Raw genomic sequence first — 17,474 nt, forward strand, 5'->3', positions numbered from 1 at the left:
TAAGAAGTCTCACAACACCAGGTTTAAGTCCAACCAGTTTATTTGATCGTAATCCCACAAGCTTTCAGAAACGCTGTCAGGTGTGTGGAAGGTTCTGATCAGAGAAGGGCATGTAAAGGCACACACAGTTTACAGAATACTGATTAGAATGCAAGTCTTTGCAGCTAACCTGCTATTCAAGTCTTAAAGGTGCAGACAATGTGAGTGGAAATAGCATTAAGCATAGGTTAAAGAGAGGTGTATTGTCTCCAGACAGCACAGTAAGTGAGATTTTACAAGCCCAGGCAAGTCATGGGGGTTACAGATAGTGTGACATGAGCCCCAGATCCCGGTTGAGGCCATCCTCATGTGTGTGGAAGTTGGCTGTCAATCTCTGCTCAGCGACTCCGTGCTGTCGTGTGTCGTGAAGGCTGCTTTGGAGAACGTTTACCCGAAGATCAGAGACCGAATGCCTGTGACCGCCGAAGTGTTCACCAACACTGGCATAAAAATTGAAAGCGGCCATCAATTTGACACCCACCAAGGCGGCAGGGGGGAGGGGGTTTGTTTCGTGGTGGTATTGTGAAATTGAGTTTGCGAAATCAGAATTTAATGTTGGTAAAGATGTAAGAAAAATTGTAAAAATGCTAGAGGAAAAGAAACATTGTGTGGTCCTTTTAAAAGCTGATGTTTTGTTTCAGCGCTTGGAGTTTAAAATGTCAAGTACACCCAGGGCCCGATTTTATCTTCGCATTGCACCTGTTTTTGGGACCAAAACTTGGTAAAGTTGGGCATGAGGCAAGTTGTGTCATCCACGCCCTCCTCTGTGTTGGTTCCCCCTTTACCAAAGCCTGAAAATTTGCATGCATTTAAATTGACTTATTGGGCTGCCCACCCAACTTTACTGGCACTTCCCGCTATCTGGAAGCGGCACGAAACAGACATGCTCCACATGAGACAGATTCGGGTGCTCCATCAGTGAGAATTAATGAGAAGCTAAGTGCCGAGCAGCCGATAGCTGTCTGCTTGAGATTGGTGGGACGGCGGAAGGTAGGTCTGATGCCGCTCTGCTTGAGATCGGTATGGTGGGAGGCTAGTTGGGTCCGACAGCTCTCTTCTTGAGATCAGTGCGGTGGGGAGAAGGTGGGTCCAGTGCCAGTTTGCTTGAGATTGGTGGGGAGGAAAGAGGGGTCTGCTGCCACTTTGCCTGATTGGTGAGGGGGAAGGGCCGTGATCTGTCTAGGTGGTGGGGGTATGGAGGGGATAAGGGAGTCATTAATGTTGGTGGGGGGGTGGTGGAGCAATATCAGTGGAGGCCAGTATCCGGCCCAGGAGGGATGTGGCAGGGGAACTGCATTCTATTATTCTTTTTCTGAGCATGCGTAGTTGGAGGTGTCGGTCGGAGCTGCAGTGTTTCGAGTGTGTTAAACCGCGCCCACAGGCTTGTGCAGTGTGATTCAGAATTGCTGATATTTTTACAGGCAGAGTGCATATGGGGGTGCCTCAGAACGGGTCGAAAAGTTGGATCAGAAACACTCCCAGTACTTAGAATCATAATGATAAAATAGGGCTCCCCAGAGTCCAAGCATTTGTATCAAAAAGTGGAACAGTGGTCCTGACAAGGCAGCCTGTTTTTTTAAATTTTGCCCATTCAATATAACGCAGGCACTCATCTACCAAGAACCTATAAGATTTCAATTTGATGATGTTGACAACATCAGACTAATCCTATTGTAGGAAAATTGATAGGTCATAACAGGTATAAAAGTGAGTGCAGAGGGGGAAAAAAACAGGAAAAATGGGGAGAGCAACAGATGAACTGCCACCTCTCAAGCCTCAAGAGATGGAGAGTAGCCCTCAACTCTGCGAACTTCAGATTTTTTTTGAGAACACACCATCTAATTAGTGGAAGGTATCAAATAAGTAAGAACTTAAAGTAAGAGGAATCAACAGAGGAACTGCAAAAGATTCCAAGAACCACATATTTTGAGAGTTACTGAATTCTATTCTTATTTTCTTTTTGGTTAATGAATGAATACTTATTGGAACAACGTTCCATGAGAATCTTATTTGATTCGATACATCACTTGTTTAAAGTTCCCTGTTAATTAAGTAAGTAAGTTGTTTGGTGTTCATTTTAAAGTGAGTGTCAGGTATTTCTGTTAGTTAACCACCAAGTGTTACTGAAGAACAGTTTACACCTCCCCATATATTTTTAACAGATTATAAGGCAAAGTATTTCTCTTTGGGGGATTCGTTGTTAGTCCTCAAAAGGGGATCAACCTCCACATCGTATGTTGCGTTTCGTGTCGTGGGGGGCCTACGAGTGTGTGAGGGGGTGGGGTGCTGCTGTTGTTGATGGGGCCTGATTTTGGTCTCTTAGGACGGACCCGGGTCAGAGCACTGACCTTGGGTGTTAGCACTGATTCTGGCTCCTTGTAGTGGCAACAGCAAGCAATGCTGCTGGTGGGGATGGCTGGAAACTCTCTGAAATGGAAGTGTGACAGCCTTGGGACTTCTTAAGCAGCACTGTCTGTGGCCACGACTGCATGGGTTCTGGGTGTGTGTTTGTGGTTTGGGGGGAATGGTTGTGGGGGAGGGACTGTGTTTTCATTGTGGGGGGGTATGGGAAATGTGTGTTGCAAGGAGACTGTGGGAGAGGATAAGGGGAGTGTGTGTTGCTGGATGTCTGCTTGGGGGATATGGGGAGTGTCTATTGCTGGTGGGCTATGCGGTGTACGGGCAGTGTGTGTTACAGGGCTGGGGTGAACAGAGTTCTCATTCTCATTCATTATCCTCTCCTCTTCCCTAAATTCCACCCCCCTCTTTATATTGAGGAGATCACTTTTGTAAAGCAACCCATTAATTTTTGGTTGTGGCTAGAGCTGAGGAGGAGGAGCAGGAGGATGAATTGTGAGCAGGGGAGGCCCAGGCCTTACCACTCGCAGGGGTAGAGGATGATGGCCACCGGAGGCAGGACGTGGCCTTCATTTGTCCTGAGGTTGAGGGGCTGGAGAAAGACAGAACAGAGGTTCTCAGCAGTTCCGCATGCGAGCGTCCTTCAAGCAAGTTTCGGGCATTGCTTGCTGCTGAAGGCTCCTGCTCTGAAAGGAGAGAGTGCGACACCTGTGCACTATAATGACTTTCCATCCCAGTGCTTCTTTTTCCTTTAACTGAGGATTCCCCTCCATTATGGTAGCTGGGGCCCTCAACTGAATCCATCCAATTTCCTGTATTTCTACCTTTCACCCTTTCGTTTCCTGAACTTCAAACTTTATCCCCTTGTCCTCATCTCTCCAACTCCCCAGCCTCCACTATTTTTGCCATCTCCAGTATGTTGCAACAACTTAATATATCTTTCCTCCCTCCCCTTTCAACATTCCAATGGTTTATTCCCTCAGTGAAATCCCTACCGACACACAATCATCTCTGACTTCTCTTTCCCACATCCGCAACACCTCTCATGCAAGTGCAGGAGATGCAGTCGCTGCATTTTTACCTCCTCCCTCCCACTGTGCAGGGCCCCAAACAAGATTCCTTGGTGAAACATGATTTACTTGTACTTTTTTTTCGAGTTAGTATTCTGTATTTGCTGCTCACAACGCAATATGCTTCACTTCATTCGGTGTTTGGACTCGATTTGCAGCCCAGTTGGATTATAACAACCATGTTTTCGGTACAGTCTGCTAACTTGGCAACCATACTTCAATCGGCATCACCTCATCCAACACAGGCCGTGATCTTCAGTCTGCTTCAACCCATCCAATATACGATGTGAGCTGCGGTCTGCTTTACCCCATCCAGTGTTATACTCATGTTGTAGTTGTCTCACTCCAGAGAGCATATGCAGTAATTTCACACTTGTCATCACCCAAACCAGGAGAAGTTTCCCAAAATTGTTGATCTGGGCAGGATCCCTCAATTTATCTCCATCTGGCTGGGGTATCCTCAAATCGCTACAATCCTGGATGAGGAGGGCAGAACGGTATCTTTATTCAATTCTCCTCTATTGTTTGCAGCAAAATTTAATCTGAAAAGGATCACGTTCCGTGGACACCTTTCCCCAGGCCCAATAGTTATGACTTAAAAAGAGCCGATTTAACCAGCCTTTCTTGAGTTAAAGATAAAGTGAGTTTATTATTTATGAAAGGCAAGAAAATGGGAAAACAAATGGGAAAAACATTCATACAGATTAGAAGACAGGATTGAGTTCAACGGAAGTAAATATATATAAAAAAATGTATGTGTAACAGCTCTTGACTTGTGAAGAATAGATGATTGACTGTTGCGGCCATTATGATTCACAACTTCAGCAGAGCTGACTTTAGTTGTCAAGTAGTGAGTTTTGAGGGTTCCAGTAAAGTTGACTTTCGCACATGAATGGTGGGCTTTGTGATTCTGGTGCTCTGTAGTGCGGCGGAGAAGTTTTGCGGTTTGGTTTTCAGCTGCGGCCTTTGCTGATTTGATTCACATCCAAGTCAGAGAGAATGAGAGACAGAGATTCCTGCAAAATGAGTATTTGTAGGCATACTGTGAATTACCTGAGTGAATCGATTTGATATTAATAATCAAATTTAGATGGGCATTTTACTGCTTCAGAAATAGGCGAATGTAATTTAAACACCAATAATTCAAAATCAGCTTTCCAGATATGATGGGGAAATTAATCAACACACAAGCATGATGGGTAAGCTGCAGCATACTGTGGGAACCCACATAAACAATTGTAGGTTGCACAAGTCTAATTGCTCTCACATCCATGTATGAACAAAATAATAAAGAGAAAGCAAATAGTCATGGATATCCTAGTGTGAGCCAGGAGGGTCAAATTACAATGATAAGGGGCTATCTGTCGTGCTTCCTCCACTACTAACTGAACAATCTATCTGTGTAAGCCATTTTTTTAATGTTTTAACTGATTTAGTGATGTATGTGTATGAGGCTTAGTGTTATAACCTAAAGATATAAATTGTGGTCCAAACGCTTGGAACTGGTGAGAAGTCCTCAGAGGACAGAAGTGCTATGCTTCTTGATATGTCTGTGAATAAATTTTAGTTACTGCAGCCTACAGAACTGAGTGGTTGCAATCTTTCAGCATAACAGTGCTTGCTGGCTTTAACTTCTGTGTTAAAACTTCCAGCACTCGTTGTCACAGCACACACACACACACACACACACACGCACAACTTGGGCAGCTTTTCAGCTGGCTTTTAACTCATTCTTTGTATATTCCAAGCAGGAAAGTAAATCCACAAAATCCATCTGGTTAATACATATAGAATCTCATGATGAGATGACCTATTTGTCTATTTTCCTCCACTGGAGATGGCAATTAGCTTCTGAATGATTTTTAGAAGTTGCCAAGTTGAGTTTACATCGAATGTAAAAAAAATGCTGGAAGGAAAACATTGCATGATCCCTTTAAAAGCTGGTATTTTGTTTTAGTACGTGGAGATTTAAAATACAAAGTACATCCAAAGTCAAAGCTGAAACATTTGTATCAAAAAATCAAGCAGTAGTTTTGACAAGGCAACTTCCTTGTGTTTGAATTTTGCCCAATCAATTTAAAGCAGGCATTCAGCTACCAAGAACATGTAAGATTTGAATTTTATGTTATTGAAAATAGGATTGGTCAAAATCCTATAGTAGGAGAAATGATAGGTCATCACAGGTATAAAAGAGACTGCAAGGGGAAAAACAGATAAAATGCCACCAGTCTCAAAGGGGTAGCTCTACACATTACCAGCTTTATATATCTCTTAAGAGAACACACCTTCTAACCAGCGAAAGGTATCAAATCAAAAAGAACTCACAGACAGAGAAATCAACTGATAAACTCCATTTTATTTGGCATGTTACTTGTTTAGTCAAAGTTCCCTGTTAGTTAAATAAATACATCTTTAAGTGTTCATCTGAAAATGAGTGTCAGATATTTCTGTTAGTTACGCACTAAACATTACTGAAGGACAGTTCAGCTTCCCACAGGGTGTTTTTTTCCTTCATTATGACACACTGAACATCACTACATGCAAGTAGAGCCTCTAAGTGCAGCATGGTGGCTGAGTGATTAGCACTGCTGCCTCACAGTGCCAGGGACCCAGATTCAATTCTAGCCTTGGGTCACTGTGTATGTAGAGTTTGCAAGTTCTCCCTGTGTCTACATGGGTTTCATCTGGGTGGTCCAGTTTCTTCCCACAGTCCAAAGATGTGCAGGTTAGACGGATTGGCCATGGTAAGATTGCCCTTTGGTGTCCCAAGCTGTGTAGGTTGGATGGATTAACCATAGTAAATGTGTGGAGTTAAGGGAATGGGGCAAGGGAGTGGGACTGGGTGGGTAATGATGCATATCTTCCAAATGCCAGCGGATATCCATGGTCCACCAGAAATGTTTGGGGGTTTGCCTACCCTGAAAAGTTGTGCCAGAACTCACGATGCGAGCAGAAGTCTTCATTCTTCAGTGAAGTCATCTCTGCAGACTCAGCGCAATGGAAGAAACCCTAATCATGTCTGCTTATGACACGGCCAGATTGGGAATGTCCATTGAAGTCCAGTTTGGAACTCACAGTTTTACATTGAAAACACAGAAGGATTTTCCTGCTGTGATTAAAGATATGTTATAGTTTTTAAAATTGTTTTTAAAACAATTTAAGTTAAGTAGTTAATACTATTGCTATTGGCTCATTTAAAAAGTACTTTTTTAGTGATTGAAGATGAGTATTATTTAATGTAAAAATAGGTTTCGTTATTTGTTCTAAATCTGTGAAACTATTTAACCCTGCATTATATTATTATACCACTTTCTATTTGGCATGCTTTAGTGTGCATATGTTTTAATTTAGAACATTCTAAATCTGGGAAACTATTTGAGCATGCATTTTATTATTATAATAGTTATATAATTGTACGTAATTTAGATTATGGAAGCTAAAAATTTAATTGAGAAGATGAGACGATAGAACTTTCTGGACCATGATTTGGATGCCTGCATGAGATTGAACAAAGGGGAGTTCACATTTTCCATTAAACTACAAAATTATGCAAATACTTTATTGAAATATACAGAACTCTTATATATTCCTAAACATAAGAATTATAAATGGAATAAGCATGCCAGAAGAATACTAATGATAAACACATTTAGATTTTCCATGGCCTAAAATGTTGCATAAGGTAGATTCTTAAAATAGGGTTAAACACTGCTGAACACTTGCAAAATCCAAATGCTGAAACTTATTCTAGACTCCCCAACCAGGGAAAACATTTTTTCTCTATCTACTCACACCAGCCTTGCTAGAACTTAATACGTTTCAATCAGATCTCTTCTCATCCTTCTGAACTAGCGAAGACAGGCCATTTGAACCAATCTTTCCTCATACAACAGTCCCACCAACCCTGGCACCAGCCAAGTGAACTTCCATTGCAATTGCTCTATGGTAAGTATTTGCTTTCTTAGGTGGGGAGAGCAAAACTGCATGAAATACTTTAGGTGTTGTCTCACCAAGGCCCTGTACAACTTCAGTAAGACATAAATCATTTTTAACTCATTTCTGCTGTTAAAAGGTTGTATCATGGTCAATGTAGAGTTGAGTGGACAAAAAGCAGAGTTGCCTCTCCATATGGTTGGCTGTAATTTTGCATCTCTATATAAGAGATCAAGGTTGGAGGAGATAAAGCTCAACTGGACTGCTGTCACCAGAGTGTTCAATGCTAAAACAGACCTACAGTGCATTCTGGATAAATACAAGAGTGTATTTGAAGAGACACCTGGCTCAATTGAAGGAGTTCAAGTAAATTCAAGATAAAGACTAATGCTCAACAAAATGTCTCAAAGCAAGAGCAGTGCCATATGCAATTCACCCAAAGGTCAAAGTTGAATTAGCATGACTTGTTAACTTTGGTGTGTTAGAGCCGGTTGCGATGAGTGACTGGGCTACCCCCATCGTACTTGACATAAAACCAGATGGTTCAATTCATATTTGTGGTGATTTTAAAACAACAATAAATCCAATGTTGTATGTTTATCAATATCCACTTCTTTTAATTGAAGATTTGTTTACTGGGTTATAAGGTGAGTAGAATTCAGCATGATTGATTTTTCACAAGCATGTAGCTGCTGAATTGCAGCCATTGTTTACTGTCGTAATTCATAAAGGTTCCTTGGGAGCACAACAGAGAGGGAGCGACTGGTGAGAGGAGAGCTTGTGAGTAAGTTACTGTGTTTTTTTTTAAACTAACGTCTCTAGCTTTTTTTAAAATTTTAAACCGGATACAGGAAGTGGGCATAGGGAGGCCTGGGAAGTAATTTTTTTTTCTCTGGACCCCCATAAATTGGTAGTTCCCAGCTGATTACAGCTGCAGGAGGTGCATCCATTTGCAGCTCCTTGAGGACCGTGTTAGGGCCCTGGAGCTGGAACTGGAGGAACTAAGAATTATTCGGGAAGCAGAGGCAGCTATCGACAAAAGTTACAGAGAGATAGTTACTCCTAAAAGTGATGCATGGGTGACTGCTAGAAGGGATAAGAAGCAGTCAGAGCAGCGATCCCCTGACGCTGTTCCTCTCCAAAATGAGTACTCTGATTTGGATGCTGTTGGGGAGGGAGACTCCACCAGGGTAAGCCATGGAGTACAGGTCTCAGGAGTAGAGCCTGTCTTTGATGCTCAGGTGGGAAGGGGGAAGAAAAGAACAGGATTAGTGATTGGGGATTCCATAGTTAAGGGGATAGGTAGGAGAGTCTGTAGGAACAAGCGAGACTCGCAGTTGGTATGTTACCTCCCAGGTGCCAGGGTCCATGATATCTCTGATCGAGTGTTTGAGATCCTTAAGGGGGAGGGGAACCAGCCCCACGTTGTGGTTCATGTAGGCACCCATGACATAGGTAGGAAAAGGGACGGGGATATAAAACAGAAATTCAGAGAGTTAGGGTGGAAGCTTAGGGCTAAAACAAGCAGAGTGGTTATCTCTGGTTTGTTACCTGTGCCGCGGGATAGCATGGAGAAGAATAGAGAGACAGAACATTTGAACTCGTGGCTAAAGGGATGGTGCAGGAGGGAAGGGTTCAGATACTTGGACAATTGGGGCTCATTCTGGGTTGGTGGGACCTCGACAAGAGGGATAGTCTGCACCTGAACCAGAGGGGTACTAATATCTTGGGGGGAAAATTTGCCAGTGCTATTCAGGGGGGTTTAAATTGATCCAGAGTGCGGATGGGAACCTGAATTGTAGCTCCAATGTACAGGAGGATGAGAATAGGGAGGTCATGGATAAGGTTTCTAGGCCACAGCAGTGTATTGGCAGGCGGGAGGATGGTTTGAAGTGCGTATACTTTAATGCGAGGAGCATACGCAATAAGGTGGACGAACTTGCAGCCTGGATTGGTGCCTGGGACTTCGATGTTGTGGCCATTTCAGAGACATGGATAGAGCAGGGACAGGAATGGTCGCTGCAGGTTCCGGGGTTCAGATGTTTCAGTCAGAGCAGAGAAGGTGGTAGAAGGGGGGGAAGTGTGGCATTGTTAGTCAAGGACTGTATTACGGTGGCAGAAAGGACGTTTGATGTGGACCTGTCCATTGAGGTAGTATGGGCTGAGATTAGAAACAGGAAAGGAGAGATCACACTGTTGGGAGTTTTTTATAGGCCTCCAAAAAGTTCCAGAGATGTAGAGGAAAGGATTGCAAAGATGATCCTGCATAGGTGCGAAAGTAACAGGGTAGTTGTTATGGGGGACTTTAACTTTACAAATATCGATTGGAAAAGCTATAGTTCAAGCACGTTAGAGGGGTCAGTTTTTGCTCAATGTGTGCAGGAAGGTTTCATGACACAGTATGTAGGTAGGCCAACAAGAGGTGAGGCTATATTGGATTTGGTACTGGGTAATGAACCAGACCAGGTGTTAGACTTGAAGGTAAGCGAGCACTTCGGTGATAGTGACCACAATTCGGTTACGTTTACCTTAGTGATGGAAAGGGATAGGCATATACCGAAGGGCAGAAGTTATAGCTGGGGGAGAGGTAATTATGAGGCTATTAGGCGAGATTTAGGATACATAGGATGGAGTCGGAAATTGCAGGGGCTGGGAACATCTGAAATGTGGAGCTTATTCAAGGAGCAGGTACTGCGAGTCCTTGATAAGTATGTACCTGTCAGGCAGGGAGGACGTGGTCGAGCGAGGGAACCGTGGTGTACTAAGGAAGTTGAATCTCTGGTGAAGAGGAAGAAGGAGGCTTATGTAAAGATGAGACATGAAGGCTCAGTTAGGGCACTGGAGAGTTATAAATTAGCCAGGAAGGAGCTAAAGAGAGAGTTAAGAAGAGCTAGAAGAGGACATGAGAAACTTTGGCGGATAGGATCAAGGAAAATCCTAAAACTTTCTACAGGTATGTCAAGAACAAAAGATTGGTTAGGGCAAGATTAGGGCCAGTCAGAGACAGCAGTGGGAAGTTGTGCGTGGAGCCTGAAGAGATAGGAGAGGTACTGAATAAGTATTTTTTGTCAGTATTCACGCAGGAAAAAGTCAGTGTAGTCGAGGAGAATACTGCGATACCAGGTAGTAAACTAGACGGGATTGAGAGTGTGAAAATAGATAAGTCCCCTGGGCCGGATGGGATTTACCCTAGGATTCTCTGGGAGGCTAGGGAGGAGATTGCAGAGCCTTTGGCTTTGATCTTCATGTCATCATTGGCTTCAGGTATAGTGCTGGAAGACTGGAAGATAGCAAATGTTGTCCCCTTGTTCAAGAAGGGGAGTAGAGACCATCCTGGGAATTATAGACCAGTGAGCCTTACTTCTGTTGTGGGCAACGTTTTGGAAAGAATTATGAGAGATAGGATTTATAATCATCTAGAGGGAAATAAATTGATTAGGGATAGTCAACACGGTTTTGTGAAGGGTAGGTCGTGCCTCACAAACCTTATCGAGTTTTTTGAAAAGGTGGATAAAAAGAGGTGGATAAGGGTAAGGCAGTTGACGTGTATATAGATTTTAGCAAAGTGTTTGATAAGGTTCCCCATGGTAGGCTATTGCAGAAAATGCAGATGCATGGGATTGAGGGTGATTTAGCAGTTTGGATCAGGAATTGGCTAGCTGATAGAAGACAGTGGGTGGTGGTTGATGGGAAATATTCAACCAGCAGTTCAGTTACAAGTGGTGTACCTCAAGGATCTGTTTTGGGGCCACTGCTGTTTGTCATTTTTATAAATGACCTAGATGAGGGTGTGGAAGGATGGATTAGTAAATTTGCTGACGGCACCAAAGTTGGAGGAGTTGTAGACAGTGAGGATGGATGTTACAGTTTGCAGAGGGACATAGATAAGCTGTAGAGCTGGGCCAAGAGGTGGCAGATGGAGTTTAATACGGAAAAGTGTGAGGTGATTCACTTTGGTAAGAGTAACAGGAGTACAGAATATAGGGCTAATGGAAGGACTCTTAGTAGTGTTGATGAACAGAGAGATCGTGGGGTACATGTGCATAGCTCCCTGAAAGTTGGCACCCAGGTTGATAAGGTTGTTAAGAAGGCGTACGGTGTGTTAGCTTTTATTGGTAGAGGGATTGAATTTCGGAGCCGTGAGGTCATGTTATAACTGTACAAAACTCTGGTTCGGCCGCAGTTGGAGTATTACGTACAGTTCTGGTCACCACATTATAAGAAAGATGTGGAGGCATTGGAAAGGGTGCAGAGGAGGTTTACCAGGATGTTGCCTGGTATGGTGGGAAGGTCTTATGAGGAAAGGCTGAGGGACTTGAAGTTATTTTCATTGGAGAGAAGGAGGTTACGAGGTGACCTGATTGAGGCATACAAGATGATCAAAGGATTGGATAGGGTGGACAGTGACAGCCTTTTACCTCGGATGGTGATGGCTAACACAAGGGGACATAGCTTTAAATTAAGGGGTGGTAATTATAGGACAGATGTCAGAGGTAAGTTCTTTACTCAGAGGGTAGTAAGGTCGTGGAATGCCCTGCCTGCAGCCGTTGTGGACTCGCCAACTTTAAGGGCATTCAAATGGTCAGTGGATAAGCATATGGATAACATTGGAATAGTTTAGGTTAGAGGGTCATTGGATTGGTTCCACTGGTTGGCGCAATGTCGAGGGCCAAAGGGCCTGTACTGCGCTGTAATGTTCTATGTTCTAGGTCTTTTTCCTTATGAAAGATTGCCCTTTGGAATAACACCCGCATCAGCCTTATTCCAAAGATCGATGGATCAGATTTTATGTGGTCTCTGTGGTACACAATGCTACCTGGATGATATTTTAATCACAAGGTCCAGCGAACACTTGAATAATTTAGAAGCAACATTGGAATGTCTTCAAGCATATGGTCTGCATATTAAAAAAGAAAAGCTGTGTTTGCACATCTAGATTCAAGCTAACATACAGCAAGCTTACTAAAAGAGATGTCGTGCACTTCACAGAATAAAAACAAAGTAAAACAGCAGCCTCTGCAGACGCCCTAATGGCATCACCATCAAATGATGTGATCAACTGTTAAAGTGAACAAGCAATCATTTTAAATCCATAAAATCCCTTTCATTGACTTCTATGGTCATGACAACAAATTACTACAATATTATGCATAGAATCAATAATACTCTGGACACAATACCATGCACCATTAATCAATATGCAGAATTAATAAAAAGGTAAATTAGGAGGATATCTATTCCTCTTTTGGCTGGATACGACATTCTGGGATTTGGCTGTCCTTGACTGTAGAAGTATGATTTGGAACGCCAGTAGACACTTCCCTTGGAATATTTCTGTATCATTCTCACTCAATATAGCAGCAGAGACATCAGACAACTTAGATTCAACTAAGTCTTCTGTGGTAATACAAAGGCATTGACTACCCTTGCTCCAGTGTTCAATCACCGAATGGCCAATTTTTGCACATTTGTGTCATGCTTGTTGCTGTTATGACTTCTTATGGGCAGTTTCCAGCTTGTGGATCTTCATTCTTGCACCAAATTGTAAATCATCTTTGGTATGAATTCCAGCAACACTGTGAATTCCATTGCTGTCTTTAAGGTCAAAACATGTTCAGTTAACAATCTTATTTGAATAGGCTCATTTTGAAGATGATGAACTAGACAATCTCAAACAGAATCTTCTAATAACTCGCCAAACTCACAGTGTTGTGCCAGCCTTTTTAATGTTCCACAAATTAAGCAATGATTTCTCCGTTCACTTGATTCCTTCGGGAGAACCTGAACCAATGCGTGAGGATCAGTGGCTTTGGTGAGTAATGCTCTTCAAGGATCTTTGTCAAGTCAATGTAAGTTTTGGTTCCTGGCTTTGCTGAATGAACCGAGTTTCATAACATATCGCAATTTTTACTTTCTATTGTCCTGAGAACAGCAAGTATGAACAGCCCGTTAACAATTTTATTCACGTGTACAAAGTACTGACAGCTCTCGGTATAGGGATTCCATGAGTTGTCTCCCACGGATCCTGGGCCAGGATTCTCCCAAAAAAATTCCAAGCCCCCAATTTCTGGGAAAATGGGAGTAACTCCTACTGCTTTTTTCAGTGTGATTTCCAGAATAAATCTCCAACACTCTGTGCATCAGAGTGCTCCATTAGAACAATCTGTGGACAGGGCCTATTCCCACCTGAAAAATCATCAGCATAGGGCTGAGCGAGTCATTGCGTATGTGCCAATCTTTAGGAGCAAAGTTCGGCGCATGTGCAATGGCCCCACCTTGTTGGCCTCCCCATCGCTAGCCAGCCTCACAACCCCCCATCACTGGTCTTCGGACCTCACCAAACCCTTGATCACTGGCCTCCTGGATCTCCCTGGGCCAGCTCCGATGCCCTCTTCCCCCAGTTAGCTCCAATCTCCCCAAACCAACCCCCCCCATCGCCCAGCCCTGATCCCCTGACTCCACCCCCCAATTTCCCCACAACAGCCCAGGTCTCCAACAGGCTGAACCCCAGTACAACAGTCCTGACCCTGTCCCTTTGGCAGCCCCGACACCTGCACCCCCACGAGGATTGGCCAGCCCCGATTGCCCTCCTCCATCCCTCTGCCATCAATCCCAAAACAAAATGGAAGCAGATCCCTACCATCAATTGCCTCCAATAGCCCCCACCCCAATAGGTCCCACTCCATCTGTCCCCACTCCTTGGCACTATCTGATGCCCAGTGGGCAGTGCCAAGGTGCCTCTTGGGCATTGCCTATTTACTCTTTTGGTAGTGCCCAAAGGACCTCCTTTGTCTCCAACATCAATGGACTGTAGTCCCTCCATATCCACCCTTGCCACCAACCACAATGGCTTCTGTTCCCTTCAACAAGGGTGACCAATTGTTCTCCATTGGTGGGAATCAGCTGTAAACGCTACTGGAGTGAACCACTCATGGTGGGGTGTGGGCAGATGCCAGCAGGTCTGGAGGCTTCAGTCCTGATTTCCGGCATGGAGCCGATTACACTGGAAACCTTTGGCTGGGAGACCTACGGATTTCATTGCAGGCACCAGCAACTTGAGACTATTCAGTTTTTATTTTTTATTTCATTGTCTTCCCAGTCCTCCTTTTTTTAAGGTGAAGACTTGATGCATTCTTTATTTCAAACACCCACAGCTTTACAGCATAGCATCCACTCTTTTCAAATATGTTAGATACTGCCTGGAATCTCAGCCTTCTCTGATCTGAAAAATAAAACCCTCTTTAAGAAGCATAGAGAGAGCTTTTTCTTACTTTGTCTTGCGGCACTGGCACTTCAATCTTTAATAGTATTGTTGCTCCTACCCAGGTTTCTAATATTCAAGTTATGAGGACACAATTATTTTTCTGCCTCGGGATATACTCTTGATATTCTCCATAAAGCAAAATCCCATCCTTGCCACCAATTTACTTTTTGGGTAATGTCCTAACTGCTCGGGGTTGAGGGTATTAAACAAAAAGAAAAACTGTGGTTTGCACATGTCGATTCAAACTAACATTCAACAGGTTTGAATGAGATGCTGTCCGCACTGCACAGAGTACAAAGTGAAAGTAAAACAATAGCCTCTGTAAACACACTAATGACATCACCATCAAATCAAGTGATCAACTCTTAAAGCAACTTGCAAATGTTTTAAATATATAACACATAACATTTGCCTTCCTAATTGCTTGTTGCACGTGTCTCTCCACATTGGTGTACAGGACACCCAGATCCCATTGTACATCTGCATTTCCCGATATATCGCTATTTAAATAATATTCTTCTTTTCTGTTCACATGCCAAACTTTATAACTTCAGATTCAGTCATGTTGTATTGTATCTGCCATTTGTTGCCCACTCACTCAACTTGTCCAAATCATCTTGAAGCCTCCTTACGTCCACTTCACAACTTATAATCCTGCCCAGTTACACATTGTCAGCAAAATTGGAAATGTTACATTTGATTGTTTCATCCAGGTCATTTAAATATATTCTTAACAGCTTGGACCCAAGCACTGATCCCTGTGGTACCAAACTAGTCATTGTTTACCAACTGAAAAACAAACATTTTTTTCCACTCTCTGTTTCTTGACTGTCAACCAATTCTTGATCCATGCCAATACATTATCCATATCCCATGTTCTTTAACTGTACTCATTAACCTCTTACGAAGGATCTTACTGAAAGCCTTCTGAAAGTTCAAACACACCGCAGCCACTGGTTCTTCCTTATCTATTTTACAAGTTAAAGTCCTCAAAAATTACCAGTGGGTTTGTTAAGCATGATTTAGTTTTCAAACAACATGCAGATTTTGTTCAATCCCATTAATTTTTTCAAATGTTCTATTATCATATTTTTTGAATAGACTCTAGAATCTTTCCTACTACCTATGTCAGGCTAACTTGTCTGTAATTCTCAATTTTCTTTTCTCCTCTCTTTTTAAAGACTGGGGTTACATTGTCACCCACCAATCTGTCAGCACTGCCCCAGAGTCTATAGAATTTTGGAAGATGACCACCATTGCATCCAATATTTCCAGGGCTCCTGCCTTTAAAACTCTGGAGTGTGGATTATCAGGCTGTAGTGATTTGTCTTTAATCTCATTAATTTCTCCAGCACCATTTTCTTACTAATACTGATTCCTTTCGATTCTGTCCTCTCACTAGAACCTTGCTTCCCTAACTTTTCTGGGAGATTATTTGTTCTCTCTCTTGTGAAGACAGAAAAAAAGATTATCTTCGATTCTTCAGCTTTTATTTTGTTACCCATTGTAAGTTCCCTGACCTCTGACTGTAAGAGACCTACTTTTGTCTTTCCTAATCTTTCCTCTTCATATATTTATAGAAGCTTTTACGATCGCTTTCCATGTTGCCTTCAATTTTACTCTCGTACTCTATTTTCTCCCAACTGATCAAATCTTTTTGTCCCCTTTTGTTGAATTCTAAAATGCTCCCAATCCTCAGGCTTGTTCCTCATTTTGGTAATTGAATATGGTTCTTCTTTTGATTTAATATTGTCCCTTATTTCTTTGGAAAACCATGGTTGAGATGACTTTCTTCTTTTTTCTTTGAGTCAGACAGGAATGAATAATTGTTACAATTCATGCACACGTTTTTTAAATATGAATCATTGCCTGTCCACCATCAATCCATTTGGTAAGGTTCCCCAATCTATCCTTGCCCATTAATGCCTCATATTCACAATATTTCCTTTATTTAGACTCAGGACCCTAGTTTCCGATTCAAATACTTCACTCTCTGCCTTAATGAAACAGTCTATCGTATTATGGTCACTCTTCCCCAAGTGACCTTGCACAAAAAAAGGTAATTAATCCTTTGTCATTGCACAGTACCAAGACTAGAATAATCTGTTCTCTTGTTTGTTCCTTAACATACTAGCCTAGAAAACCATCATATACATACTCTAGGAACTCCTCCTCTGCAGGTTTGAGCCCCATACCTAAGGAAGGAAGTGCTGGCCTTGGAGTGGGTCTAGAGCAAGTTCACAAGAACGAACCCAGGAATGAAGGGTTTGTCATTTGAAGAGCTGTTGAGGAGTCTGGATCTATATTTGATGGAGTTGAGAAGGATGAGGGAGAATCCTCACCTAGAAAGAGTGGACGTGAAGAGAATGTTTCCATGAATGGGAGAGACTAGAACTCGAGGGCATGAGCTGAGAGTGAAGGGACGCTCCTTTAAAACTAAGATGAGGAAGAATTTCTTCAGCCAGAGGATGGTGAATCTGTGGAACTCATTGCCACAGAGGTCTATGGAGGCCAGGTCACTGAGAGTGTTTAAGATAGAGATAGATAGGTTCTTGATGAATAAGGGGTTCAAAGAGTTATGGGGAGAAGGCTGGAGAATGGGGTTGGGAATCATATCAGTGATGCTTGAATAGTGGAGCAGACTCAATGAGCCGACTGGCCTAATTCTGCTCCTATATCTTACGGTCTTGTAGTCTTATATATTGCTAGTTTGATTTGTCTAAATTAATGCCACGCATGATTGCAGTCATTTCCTTACTGTATGCATCTCTGATTTCATCTTTGAGAGTGGTGGGGGTGGTCTATGCAAA

Source organism: Carcharhinus amblyrhynchos, chromosome 3 (assembly GCF_965287045.1).
Source record: "Carcharhinus amblyrhynchos chromosome 3, sCarAmb.v2.hapA, whole genome shotgun sequence".
Lineage (NCBI taxonomy): Eukaryota > Metazoa > Chordata > Chondrichthyes > Carcharhiniformes > Carcharhinidae > Carcharhinus > Carcharhinus amblyrhynchos.